The sequence below is a fragment of the Chinchilla lanigera genome, unplaced genomic scaffold (genome assembly GCF_000276665.1).
Source record: "Chinchilla lanigera isolate Chin_1 unplaced genomic scaffold, ChiLan1.0 scaffold00184, whole genome shotgun sequence".
NCBI classification, from domain to species: Eukaryota; Metazoa; Chordata; class Mammalia; order Rodentia; family Chinchillidae; genus Chinchilla; species Chinchilla lanigera.
In genome coordinates this window covers 410,332-425,794 of record NW_004955585.1, presented here as the reverse complement: position 1 = coordinate 425,794, position 15,463 = coordinate 410,332, and the positions used below count along the sequence as shown (strand labels likewise).

General features: G+C 35.2%; 1 pseudogene; it reads right to left on the bottom strand.

Annotated features, from left to right (window-relative positions):
- The window catches only part of LOC102005429, a 148,533-nt pseudogene that overhangs the window by 30,215 nt on the left and 102,855 nt on the right, over positions 1–15,463 (bottom strand).

Genomic DNA, 15,463 nt, shown 5'->3' with positions numbered 1-15,463 from the left:
TTGAAACTTGGAATCAAATGATAAATGATAAGAAGATTTATTACTAACCAAACAGAAATACTAAATCCTCCCTGTAGTTAGAAATAGTTTTTCATTTTTTATTTTTTTTTTTCTCCCCCAAGCCAGGTTCTTGTTATTTTTAATTTTTTATTCTGTTTCCAGTACATAAGGTTTACATTCTTCTCAGGGAGTCAGTATAGTTGTTAACATATCTTGATTCTTTTTATTTCCTTTCCTCCTCCCTCTTCATCTCTCTGTCTCTAGATACCCTTCTCCCATTTACACTCCCTTACTTCGTGTTTGGGACACACGATGATTGCAGCTATTGCAGGTACTTGGTACATGCACGAGGCACATCTTAAAACTGGTTATGTTCTCCTGCTCATCTCCCCTCCGTCTCATGCGGCCCTATCAACTACAGCTAAGAGGGTTACATATACAAAAGTACATCATGAGCGTTAATATAGCACAAGGAAGACAGAAAATACCTATGCAAAAATCAGTAGATTTCTCTTATAACAGTATTAATTAGAAAATAATCCAAAGACAACAGCAAGGATAAGGATAAAATATCTAGAACTAAAACATTTACAAACTTTTTCTGGAGGTTATCAAAAAAAGGCTTGAATATTCATGCATTAAAACGCTTAAGTTTGGGTGGAACACTGGGTATTATGAACATGTTAGCTTTCCTCAAACTCATTAACATTTTTGTTCATTCAAAACTCCAAAGTGACATTTTTTTAAAATGGAAAACAGAAGCAGAAGAGAAATCTGCAGGTTTAACTTATTGATATTGACAAATCCAAATACATCTGAAAGTACAGTTAATAGTTTCTTCATTATCTATCTATAATTATTACTAACTTAGGCCTAAATATTTCTTTTAGACGTCATCTTTGTTTTTTTGGTACTGGGAATCGAACTCAGGACGTTGTGGCTTGGCAGGCAGGTGCTTGTGCCACTGAGCTATATCCACGGCTGTATACCATCTATTGTTCGTATTTTTCCTACTACTGGTTTATTTATTTATTTATTTATTTTTGAGACAGGGTCTCACTGTGTAGTTCAGGCTGGCCTTGAAATCACTATATAGTCGAACTCATGACAATCCTCCTGCCTCCACTTCTGGAGTGCTGGGATTACAGGCATGTGCCACCAAGTTTGGCCTTATTACTGCTTTATTTTGAAGCAAATAAAGTCATGTCATATCATCCCAAATATGACATTTTTCTGTTTGATATTTTGAGAATATTTTTACATTTGCCATAAAATAAGAGTTTGATTATTGACAAAATATAATACAACAAAATAAATAGGAGCATTTGCTATATCACAATCTACCTGGAAAAGCAACAATATTTTTTAAACTAGGCATTTGCTCTACAATTGATAAAAACTTCACTGAAACAGCATTATGAATGTGGAAAAATTAGAGATTTGCACACTTAAATAAATGGAGCCCTCAGTCACAACATAAAACAAAATGCCATCTGTAGCAGTTGAAGAGGAATAGTAATTAAAACACAAAAGAAATCTATTCACCTCTAAGATGCCCATGATGTTTCATTATATGACAATAAGAAGTTGGAATATCATCCATCTTAGTAGATCCCAATTTTTAACACAAAACAACTCAGGAAATACCCCTGCTGTAAAAATATGTAAGTTAATAAGTGATTGTTTGAGCCAAAAAACCAAAACCAAAACAAAAGCCCACAGATGCTTATGCAAATGATGTTTGCAATTTTGGAGAGTCTTATTTTTTTTTTTAAATATTTCCTTTTTTTACTTTATTTTGGGGTTTTTTTTGGTTTTTCTCCGGTACCGGGAACCGAACTCAGGACCTTGCGCTTGCCAGGCAGGCGCTTTTGCCGCTGAGCTAAATCCCCAGCCCCTTGGAGAGTCTTATTAAGGGAGCATGATTTTGTAATAAAATTACAGTGGAAAACATTTTAAATAGAAAAGGCCCTCCTGGGCTATGGTTAAGATTGCACATGTCATGTCATGTCATGAAGGTCAGTTAAGATTTATCAAAAGTCCAATTTTATAATCCGAGACAAAAGAATACATGCAGAAAGTATAAATAATAACAATAATAGAAACAAAAGTATATTTTCCTGAGTAATTGTTTCCATGTCAGACAGTGACGAAGTGCCTTTCTGAGCATCATCTCAATCCTCACAAAATATCCTCGACAAAGAGAAGATGATATTACATCTTCCTCTCCAACCTACTGCGGGCATCAACTGAGCCAAGATGTTCCAAAGAATTTGGGAAAGTTGTAATAACCAATACATGTAGATAATTTATATGACAGAAATTCAATCTCATACTCAATAATGCACATTTACTAGTAATATGGTAATGTTTTATTTATCATTTGAAAACTATTGGTCTATGTACCAGAAAATAAGGGCATTGAAGAAATAGTGTTCACTAAGAATAATCTAGTAAAACACTGTTTTTAAATACAGAATTATTTCACTGAATTTAATTTTATGATGCTTAAAGAACAACCCTGGAAGAGCTGGCAAAAAAAAAAAATCCCTCCAAACTGTTTTCCTTACAGCCCATACCTGAAAAATAATTTTAGAATCCTGTTTCCAGCACTATAGTACTAAGGGTAGCAGCTTGCTCCTGGAAGTATGGATTGCACGTTAGTACAGAGACGTTCACTGACACCTCAGTGGAGATCTCGGATATGAAAGATCCTCAGATGTTCCACTTCAGATATTTGTAATTAAATCTGCCTTTTCAGTAAGATGCTCAGATGATTTCTGTCCACATGAAAGTTTGAGACTCAGTTATATTAGATGATCTAAAAATCTATTCTTCTCTTAGAAACTTAAAAATATGAAACAAAGTATAAAAGACTTTTTTGAATGTAGGCCTGAATTTATAATGAAGTAGGCTCTAAATTCACAAAAGACAAATTACCAGAAAAGTAAATGGAGATGAAGCAGTAGAAGTTGGAATGGGCAAGCCAGAGTCAGAAACCTAAATCCTTGGGTTTTATAAATACAAGTAGGACAGGGCCAAGGCTGTGATCAGGGGCAAGATGGAAAAATTAGAATTCTCACAGAAAGATGCATAATTAAATTAAGATTCACCCATAAAACATTCTTAGAAATTTATATGTTCCCAAAACATTCAGTACATATTTTTAAAAATTTTATCAATATGTACTTGTGATACATAAAGATTGCATACACTGAGGGGAGTTGGTACATGTACATGATACAACTTAATTCTTTTTATATTCCATTCCCCTTCTCCCTCCCTTCCCTCCATCTCTTGATATCCTTCCCACTTGCAAAAGATCTATCTCCCTATTTCCTATTATCTATCTTCCTTTTCTTCTTTGTTTATATTTTGGTTTTCTAATAGAAGAGAAACCAGGAAATACTTAAGCTCGTTTACCTGATTTATATCACTTAATATTTTGGTCTCAAAGTGCATCCATTTTCCTGCAAATGAGCTAAATTTATCCTTTTTATGGCAAAGTAACACTCCATTGTGTATAAATACCACATATTCTTTATCCATTCCTGTTTTGTTGATTGACATATAGGCCCCTTCCAACATCTAACTATTATGAGTTGTGTTGCTATAAACATGGATATGCATGTATCATTGTAATATGATTTCATTAACTTTTAGGGAAGATACCTAGAAAAGGAATGGCTGGGCCAAATGGAATTCTTGTTTTTATTTTTTTGAGGAATCTCCATACTATGTTCCATAGTGGCTGTATTAGTTTACATTCCCACCAATAGTATAAAAAATTTTCATTTTTCCTCACAGCCTCAACTGGCTTTGCTATTGTTTGAGTTCTTGATGATAACTATTTTTTCTGGAGTAAAATGGAATTTCAGTTTTTTTAAATTCACGTTACTCAAATGGCAGCGCAGGCTGAACGTTGTTTCATGTTTTTACTGGTCATTGCTACTTCTGAGAAGTGTCTACCCATTTTAGTTGCCTATTTTTTAACTGGCCTTTTATTCTGGAAGGGCCTAATTTTTTTTCACTTCTTTATATGTTCTATATAGTAGTCCTGGAAAAACTTTTTTTTCCCATTTTATAGAAATAGCTGGCTAAACTTTTTTTTCCATTTTATAGGTTGTCTCTTCACTCTGTTCATTGTTTCCCTGCTGTCCAGAAGCTTCTTACTTTGATATGGTCTCATTTGTTGATTTTTTTTCTACAGAGCAAATTATTTATTGAAGGTCCAAAGCAGAAATCAGTACTGACTATAAAGCCAAAGCAGAAAAGCCTCCAGGTTACTGAACCTGAATGTGTGTGTAGGGTGGGTGAATGGATCACCAAAGGGTTTCTTTCTTTAGATGTTTTATACACAAAAATAACTACATCTCAGCCAAGTTGAGATCAACCTATAGCATTACAAGCAGGAAAGTGAGGCTTCTAAGGTAAGGAGGGAAGGGAAGGGAAGGGAAGGGAAGGGAAGGGAAGGAAAGGGAAGGGAAGGGAAGGGAAGGGAAGGGAAGGAGTAGGCATACTTTGGTAAGCACCGTTAATTGTAACTTTAAACAGAACAAAGACATTTTTAGAGGAGTGTTACTATCCCAGCTCTGGGAAAGAAAACCCTACCAATCTAATAAGGCATCTCGTGGGCCGCCAGGATCCCGGCCTTGGTCTTCATCCCTCACTGAACAATCCAGACTCCCTCTTTGAGTTGTCTTTGCCAGAACAAGTCTTACATTCCCCTCCCCTTATGAGCCAGTGTCACTCAGAAATTCTCTCATCTTTTCACAGGGTTCTGTCTGTCCTCAACATTTTCCAATACACATCGCATTTTACTAAAATGACTGTTTAGATAACTGTTGGGAGCCTCTTGTCAGGTTAAGAAAGTGATACCGAAACCTTGGAAAATGGGACCTAAACACAGAGGGCTCCCTGCTCATTTCCTTGCATCTTTTGTTATCTCCTTGCTTCAAAGGGAACATACTTTTGAGTACTCTTCTTGCTTCACCTTCAAAAATTTCATCAACTCTTCAGGCTTCAGCAGTATGACATAATGTTTCTCGCAAGTCTAACCCCTTAAAGTTAATACAGTAGTAAGTACAACCATATTCAAGAATCATTATCCATATTAAATGACCTCAAGATGGCTCAAGTATTGAGATCCAGATAAGGCAACCTAAACTTTCAGCTACCATCACAGTCTGCAATATAGTAGTCAACCTGGGCACCATCTGGTCATAGTACATGGTCTACACACACAAACACACTACAGTGCCTATAGATCCTTTGATCAACTCTGAGGAGATCTGGGAAAACACCAAGAACACAGGAAGGCTGAAGAGGGGGAATAAGGGAGAGGAGAGCAGCGTAGATAAAACTATGATGACCAACACAAATGGAAAGAAGATAACACTGACTATGCGGAAAGTAGTAGTCGTTTTTTGATGTTGTTTCTCTCTATCCATGATGCTAAAAGTACAGTTGTAGCAAACTGTAATTTGGAGATGAACTGAATCAGATAACCATGTATGACATCAATCAATAAGGGTCTGATTCCTGGGCTGGAGGTATAGTTCAGAGGCACAGTACTTGCTTGGCAAGCACAAGGTTGTGAGTTCAATTCCATTACCCCCCCCAAAAAAAAACAACAAAAGAAAAAAGAGTATGATTCCCATATGTAGGTTTCTCTTTCACTGTACATCTGTACTGGAGACTAATCAGTAAACTTTTGATACAATAGCTGTCTCCACTGAAGCATTTTCTGTATTCTGTCATACCATTCTAAAAGCCCTTGTGAATACAATGGAGACAGACACACAGTGGAGCCTATGTAAGGAATTATGCAATAAAAGAAATGGTATCATAGCACATGATGGCACTAGGGCTTGCAAAGTCTGATAACACTGATATTCAGGAGTTTTTTATTGGTTTGTTTCCCTAGAAATATAGTAACAGTTTACATATCCTTTGGTTCCAAAGGGTTTCAGAAATTTCCCAAGATATGGATGCTTTGTATTTCTTTAAGTATCACAATATTATAAGTAGTATCATGAAAATGTAGCCAACAATAGCCTGAGAGCTGCTTTTGGAAATCTGTGAGAAACCACCAAAGTGATGCAGCAGAGTAGTTTCTAAGAGAGCCGAGACTAACACAATGATGTGCGAGAGGAACTCTTTGAATGGAAACTGTCTTTCTGAAGTCCTGGGTAAAGCTTGAGATTTGGTTCCTGCTCTGTTTCTGGCCACTCTGTGTTTGTAGACAAAATTCATATCCCTTAGATTAAGACTCAGTAAGAACCCAGTCATGAAAAGAATCACACCAAAAGTTCTGGGAATGAAATCTGATGCTATGGCTGTTCCAGCAGAACTGATGAACATTACCAATAACCATTAGGTGCATTGGCACAGATGAGCCTCCAAGGCCAAACTCTAAAACCTGTTCCACTGCCCATAAGAACAGAGCATATGTGACACAGCATGACAAAAGGAAGCTAGGGAATGCTAAATGAGAACGAATGTGATGATTACCTATAGTATGGAGGCTAGGTATCAGTTGGTAGGGGCAGCTATATACATATATAGACATACACATATGTACCTACATGCAACTGAAAAATGACACAAACTTATTGGATCAGGTAATTCCACTTTTCCATCACAATGATACCAAAACCCAATTAAGGAAAATAGACTGCTTTAAGATTTTGCATACATATTTCACTATTAATTACATCATTATATATTTACTAGATTATCTATATTTAGTAATTATGTAAGTCTTCTAGCAAATTAACATTAAGCCTCTACTTTTAAGTAATCATTTTTTCTACAAAAAATCTTTATTGTATTTGAATTTAAACTGGTTACATGAATGCCTGAGCAGAAACTATTAGGACAGGATTCTGAATATCAAGAACTAACAATTTACATGGATCAGGAAGATAGTTCATTAAGAAAGACTAACAAAATTTATAAAAATCGTTGACATTTTAAGTGATCAATAGCTTTGAGCGATAATGGTACAAGAATACATTTAAACTGGGAAACAAAATCCAGAACGTGCCTAGAAACCATAAAGGTTTTCTTTGACCTCACTTTCTCACTTAATAAATGTTTATATCCTTAGACATATGAAAGAAATACTGAATAATATAAACATATATGATTGACAGTCAAATAGGAAGAAGTCATAAACATTGTCACATATAAACATATTATTTTCAATTTTAAAATCCAAATTGTACTCTTGGAGGAATTTGAGGATTTCAAATATAAGTTTACCAAAAACAATAAATTATTGTGCATTTCAATACAATTATTTTTGTAATTTAACTAATTTAAATAGACACGTAGTGCTGTATGTTTTTATCATGCGGAACATGAGACTTTTAGGAAATATACTCTGTGGAATGGTTAAATATATTTAATTAATAAATGTGCCATTTCACATAGTTACCATTTGTTTTTTTCATCTTGTATTTTTTATTGTTACATATTTTCAGTACATATTGATTGTATTCCTAATGGGAAGAGTTCTTTCCTCATCTCCTTCCCTTCTTCTCCTTCTCCCTCCCTCCATCTCCTCATACCATTCTCATTTGCAAAATATTTATATCCCTATTTTCTGTGATCTGTCTTTATGTTGCTCTTTATTTATATTTACATTTTCTAATTTCAATGAAACAAGGTGATATTTTTTGCCTGTGTTTCATTTATTTCACTTAATATTATGGTCTCAAGTTATATCTATTTTCCTACAAGCAATCCTTCTTTATGGCAAAGCAATACTCTGTTGTGTATAAATAACACATTTTCTTTATTTAGTCATCTGTTGATGGACATATAGATAGATCACTTTCAAGAATGATTTTCTGGTGAGAGCACAAAACATCCACTACCTTTATATTTTGAAGAATTACTATATCACCATCTACAGTTACACTGTTGCACAGTAGGTCCTCTTGGAATTTGTTCTCATCTAATTGTAAATATAGATAATTTTGGATCTTTAGAAAAATCTTTCAGAAATAAGCCTATCATATAGTAAATAAAATGAGAAAATTGCACATTTAAAACTGTGTAATTTGCCTAAATCGTGATACAGAGCTTCTGGTGTTGGATAATTCCTGTGTGTAAACAAATATTCCATATTTATTTCATGATATATACTACATGTGTTTCATACACATTCAAAGTTTGAATTGTAAAACTATAAAACCTTAAGGGTTGGAAGTATAGCTAAGTACTTGGTAGAATGCTTGGTATGCATGCACAAAGCCACTTATATACTACTCTGGAAGATCTATTCTACATGTGTATGTGAGAAAGGCTAATTTTAGAACATCTACATATCATAACGCTGCTTTTTTCACAAAGATATTCTCTTTATATAACATAGAAATAAGTATGTATTTGAGCAAGCATATTAATGAGAATATGCAACACAGTGGTAGCATTTATAACACTGCTGAGATATGCATGAGAACAGTATTATTGAAGATAAATATTAAATTATGACAGCTGATACAAAACTGTATAAAAACAAAATATTTAACATTCAAAACCTTTACACAAAAGCATATGAAAACATTAGTACTTTTATGCCACTGACATTTTTTTCAGTGGTTTTTTTTTTTTTTACAAGGAATCGAACTCAGGACCTTGTGCTTGCCAGGCAAGGCACTCTGCTGCTGAGCTATATCCCTGGCTCATGCCACTGAACTTGAAAAAGGAACAACATTAAAAACATTATTATAGGGCCAGGCATACAGCTCAGTTGCACAGCGCCTACCTGGCAAGTACAAGGTCATGAGTTTGATTCTCAGTACAAAAATAATTGTATAACCTGAAAACAAACACAGGTGATTAGGGATGTAGCTCAGTGGAGAGCTCTTACTTATCATGTGTGAGGCCCTAGGTTTGATCCCCAGTGCTGAAAAAAATTACATACACTGAAATCACAAAAGGATTAATTTTCCCTTAGCAATTCATGGTGCAAAGTTTATGAAAGTATCTTGACCCATGGAAAATAACTCATAACTATTAATTTTATTAATTATTATTCTTTAAAACAAAATTTATTTGAACTTGATTTGGATGCAAGTCAGCTATGGGAAATCTGACAATCTAGTACATTGGAATCCCTCATGTCAGACTGACATACCTCAAGAGAGATGAACTAACCATGTCTAAAGGACAAAAGTCAATTAAGGTAAAGAGCACTGTCTGCAAGGAGGATGAAGTGTGACTTGTTTGGGTTTAGATTGGAATGAATTTAGTGATTATGACGAATTTATGTGTAGCTTCAACTTTCAGTATGTCTTGAAAATAAAGACATAATTTACTTCAAGAGAGCTGAAAATCATCTGGAAAATGATGAGAAAGAAAAGAAAGAAGTAAGATGAAAGAAGATTGATGACCAACTTATAAAATACAACATAATCAAAAATAGGATCAAATTGACACATGTAGAAAGCATCACCTAAAAATACTGGGATATGTAATTTTTCGTGGAGCTCATAGAAATATCACTAAGATGCACAACATCCTAATGCATAAAAAATTACACATTTTAAAAATTGAAATTATCCATAACATGTCCACTAATCATAAGAGAATTAACCTTAAGACCTATAATAAAATAACAAGAAACTCATACCCAAATATGGATGAAACTCACAACACATTTTTAAAATCCATGAATCCAAGAGGAAGCCTTAAAAATACATAGGATTGAATGAAAATGGAAATAAAGATATATCAGTATTTGTAAAATCCAGAAATAAAGATATATCAGTATTTGTAAAAATCCAGAAGAAGTGCTGAGCGGGAAATTCATAGTACTAAATGCTTGCCAGTTGTGATGGTGCATAACTACTGAGGTAGGAGGATAGCAGCAAGTTCAAACCCAACCTGGAATACTTAGCAAGTTCAAGGCTAGCCTGAATAATATAGTGAGACCCTGTGTCAAAAAAACTAAATAAGGGTCAGGGATATAGCTCAGTGTCACAGTGCCTGCCTGACAAGCACAAGGACCTGAGTTCAATTCCTGGTACCAGAAAAAACCTAAATAAATAAACTAAATGTAGACTTTAGAAAAGAAGAAAAATCTTAAATACACAAATCGACATTCATACCTCAAGAACTATAAAAGATAAAGCATAAGCCTAAATAAAAGAAAATGAAGGAAATGATAAAGGTATAAACAGACATCAAGGAAATTCAAACTAAGAAAATAATGGAGAAATCAGTGAGAGAAAAAGCTATTTCTATGAGAAATCAATTTAATTGCAAAATCATTAGCAAGACTGACAAAGATAAAAAGTCATAAGACACAAAACACTGATATCATGGATGAAACATGAGCTATCACTGCAGATATTACATCTGCTAAAAGTAAAATAACAGTATAGTATGAAAAATTTACACTCATATACGTGACACCTTAGAAAATAAAAAAAATTAAACAAAAAACAAAATACCAATCCCAACCAAGATGAAAAAGATCCTCCAAATGGCCTTAAAACTTTTAGAGAAATTGAATCTGTGACTAAAAGGATTCCAAGAAGGAATGCCCAAGCCCAGATTCCCAAAATAACCAGTTGGATTACTGTTTTAAAAAAGGATTAGTACCGACTTCATATAATCTATTCCATGAAATAGAAGTGAAAACACTTTCCTATTCATTCTATGAGCATAGTACTCTGTTATCAGCACCAATTGAAGCAAAATGAAAATAAATAAATCACTAATCGTGATCAACTGAAATGCAATGAACCTCAAGAAAATATTAGCAAGAAGAATCTGAAATTCACAGAAAGTGTTTTTCAGGAACAATTAAGGTTTTTCATCTGCATAAAATTGGATAAATGATTTAAAAGTCAATGTAATCTACCATATTCATGATATAAATGATATAATCATACCAATTGATGCAAAATATTTTTGAAAATATCCAACAGAAGTTTGTGAAAAAACTCAGAAAATTAGAAATAGAGGGGAACATTCACAACTCCATAAATTCATATACACTGAACTGCTGTGAACATCATAATTAATGGTGAAGATTGATTTGTCTCCATCCAACATCAGGAAAAAGGAAATGATATCCTCTCTCACTGTTTTCAGTCAACAGAGTACTCGAAGTGCTAACTCAAAAAAAAAAAAAAAATGCAAGAAAGACAAATGGCACATCAACTGGAAGAGGAGTATAAATCTTCCCCTATATGATAATGGCATAATTGTGTAAACAGAAAATCCCAATGAATTCCCCAAATAAAAAAAAAATAAAATAAATGAGCAACAGTGTCAAAAGACACAAATCAATATGTAAAATATTAACTGCATTTCAAAATACTCATAATAGAACTGTATATACTGAATTTAAATGACACAGGCCATTGCTCTTTGAGTGGCCGAGGTCTGGCTCCTGTGCATGCCCTGAACTGACTAAGAAGCAGAACTAGGCTGACTGCGATCCACTCCCACCACCACGGTTCCCAGCTGAAACTCACAGAGAGAGCCAGGTATTTCCCATCTACTTCCTGGGGGCAGAGTGGGTGACCAAGGACCCTGATGCCATTACAGTCTGAGTCTCTGCCCTCCGTGCACCCGCGGCAGACAGGAGGCCCACACTAAGAAGCCCCGGGGACTGCTGTCACTGGGGTTCACATGTGGGCCCTCCCTGCATGTGCCCTGCACCGAGTGAATGAGTGCTCCAAGAGCTGCTGGTCCCACAGATCGAGTTCATGCTTTACTTGTGCTTGGACCCCTAGGGGGTCGCAGGCACCAGCAGTCTGTGATTGCTGTCAATCCAGCCCGCATCTGGTTCCTGTATGTATCCTGAACTGACTGGAGACACAGAGTCAGGTGGTTCGAAATCTGTTGACCCTGCAGTTCATGTCTGGGCTTTGCCTGTACCCTGAACTGCCTGGGGACATAAGTCCGCTGGACCGGGATTGTCATACCAGTGCAACCCAAGTCTGGGACGTGCACGTGCCCTGAACTGCAAGGGGATGCTGGATCAGATGGTCTGCCATCAGCTGACACCAATGCCCACATCTGAGACCTGGGATAACTAGATACAAATAAACAACTGCTGGAAAACCCCAGACTAAGTAGAGCTTCTCAGCAGACATTTAGGGGCAAACATGACCAACAGGAAAACTAGGGACACTAGCAGCCTTTGCTGTGCAGACACTGAAGAGGGAAACTGAGCTTTCTACATCCAACAACCAACATGACAAAACGAAGGACTAAAGCACAATCCCAGAACTCCACCCCACTCAGAACAAGTGCAGGAGACATCAGCATAGGAGAACTTGGCAAACACATGCCAGAAATAGCTGAAATGATTGCAATGGAAGTAAACAAGCAACTCCATAAGGCCATAGAAGAGATGAGATCAGAAATAATCTCTCAGGCAAAAAATGAAATGAAAATAATAATGAAAGAACTGCTGAAAATGTCTGAAGAAGAAACATATAAGAAAATAGAAGAACAAAGGCAAGAGTCGGAAGCGTTAGATGAAAAATATAGAAAGGACTTAGAACCAGATTCAAAGAGATTTCCAGGAAAACAAAGCTGCCACTGAAAGCTGCCAAAACCCCTTGAATGAAGCTGAAGATAGCATTTCAGACTTTGATGACAGCATGGCGGCTTGTGACCGTGAAAGAAAGGATCTCATAAAATCAACAAGGATCCAGGAAAAGTCAATTCAACAGCTGCAAGATGAGGCAAAGAGGAATAATGTATGACTTATAGGAGTCAATGAAACAGCACGAGGTGACACAACTGACATAAAAAGTATATTTGGAGAAATAAGAGCAGAAAATTTCCCAAGCACGGAAACAGAAACTGATATACAGGAAAATGAGGGATATAGAACTCCAACAAACCACAACCAAAATAAAACTACATGCAGACATGTAATAGTCAAGTTCCCAGATCTCCAGCAAAAGAACAGAATACTAAAAGCTGGTAGAGAAAAGAAACAGATTACCTATAAAGGAAAGCCCACCAGAATCATGGCAGACTTCTCCGCAAAAACCATCCAATCAAAAAGAGCTTGGAGTGAAGTATTATAGGTTCTGAGACAAAAAAGCTTCCAACCAAGACTGATGTACCCTGCCAAACTATCCTTCAAATTCAATGGAGAAATAAAATATTTTCACACTAAAGAACAATTGAAGAACTTCACGAGTGTCAAACCAGCTTTACAAAAAGTACTAAAAGATATCCTAGACAGAGAAAAATCTGACCTCAATTTCACGAACAACAGTAGGACTGAAACATCAAGAAGAGCAAGCAAGTAAACAGGTAGAAAAAGTAGGACACCAATGCAAGTAAATAACATGACAATGATAAATCAATACATATCGGTTATAACTATAAATGTAGATGGCCTCAATTCTCCAGTCACAAGAAACAGACTGGCAGAGTGGATTAAAAAAAAAAAATCCAACAATATGCTGTATACAAGAAACACATTTCACTGACAAGGAAATCCACAGACTAAAAGCAAAGGGTAGAAAACTATCCTCCATACAACAGGAACCCAGAAAAAAGCAGGAGTAGCTATTCTGTTTGCAGACAATGTAAACAATCAAAAGAGATAAAGAAGGTCACTACATACTAGTCAGGGGAAAACTGCAAGAAGATGAGATAACAATCATAAATATCTATGCACCAAATATCAGAGCTCCAAATTATACACGACAAATCTTAACAGGCATGAAAACCCATATATTAAATAAAACTCTGAAATAATCAATGAGTCACAGAAAAAATCAAGGAAGAAAGTAGATAGCTCCTACAGTCAAATGAAAAGGTCACTATCACATATCAGAATCTATGGGACATGACAATAGTCCTAAGAGGGAAGTATATAGCCAAAAATGCCTAAATAAGGAAAAAAAAAAAAAAACAAGTTCAAATAAGTAACCTAATGATGCACATCAAAGTCCTCGAAAAACAAGAACAGTCCACATTGAGGCTAGTACAAGGAAAAAAATCTATAAAGTTCAGAGCAGAACTTCATTAAATTGAGACAAAAAACAACATAAAGAACCAGTGAGTCAAACAGGGAGTTCTTCAAAAGAATAAATAAAATAGACAAAGCTTTAGTGAATCTTACTAAAATAAGACACAAATCCATGCATTATAAGTGAAATACCACTGCAGATACTGGTATAATACAGAAGATTATTAATAACTATTTTGAAGGCCCATACTTCAATAAACTGGAGAATACAGAAAAAATGGATAGATTCCTAAATATATATGAACTACCAAATCTGAACCAAGAAGATAGAAAAAAACTGAATAATGAAATAATAGGCCATGTTATAGACAAGTAGTTTTAAAAACTACCAATTCAAGAAGCCCAGCACCCACTGAATTCACCACTGAGTTTTATAAGAACTTTGGAAATAATCTAATGCCAATACTTCTCAAATGCTGTAATGAAAAATTAAATGGAAATAGTATAGTGACTCTCTGACTTATGAATGAGTTCCATTATGGGAGAACATTTGTAAGCTAGATTCATTTGTAAGTCTCACAAAGTGCATATCATATTCACATTTGTTTCCATAGTTATTGCTTTGTGTTTCCTAAGAGTCCTCTTCACATCATCACTGCTTTTCCTCTTGCTTCCAGAATGCTGGCCTCTCACTGAATACTGCACTACTGCACACTATTGCACTGTAGAGTAAGCACCTAGCAGCACAATTGTGACCATGTTTGGCAGATACATGGGCTACTTGTGTGATTTCTTTGCATCCATGAATGTTCGTGATGAGAGGTCCATTTATATCTGTGAAAGTTTGCAACTCGAATGTTCATAAGTCAGGGACTTACTGTACTGCCAAATACATTCCCAGTACCTAGCATTGCTTCGATTCTAAAGCCAGACAAAGAACTAACAAAAAGAGAATTATAGGCTAATCATTTTAAAAACAAAGACATAAATATCCTCAATATGATAATGGCAAACAGACAGCAAAAATCGTACAAAACATCATACACCATGACCCAGGAGGCTTCATTCCAGGGATTCAAGGATAGTTCAAAATAAATGAATCAATAAATGTATTATACCATGTAAACAAAGGCAATTAAGAAAATCAGATGATCATCTCAATAGATGAAGAAAACCCTTTCATAAAATCCAACATAAATTTATTATAAAAACCCTAAATAATATAAGTACAGAAACTTTATCTCAATATGATAAACGTCATTTACAACAAAAGAACAGCCAACATTATATTAAATGGGGAAATGTTGAAAGCTTTCCCTGTATAACCATGAACAAGACAAGCTTAAGCACTATCACCACACCTGCTCAATATAGTAGTCAAAACATTAGGCAAAGCATTTAGGCAAGAGAAAGAAATAAAAGAGATATATAAGGGAAAAGATAAAGTCAAACTGTCATTATTTGTACATGATATGATCCTTAACATAGAAGGCCCAA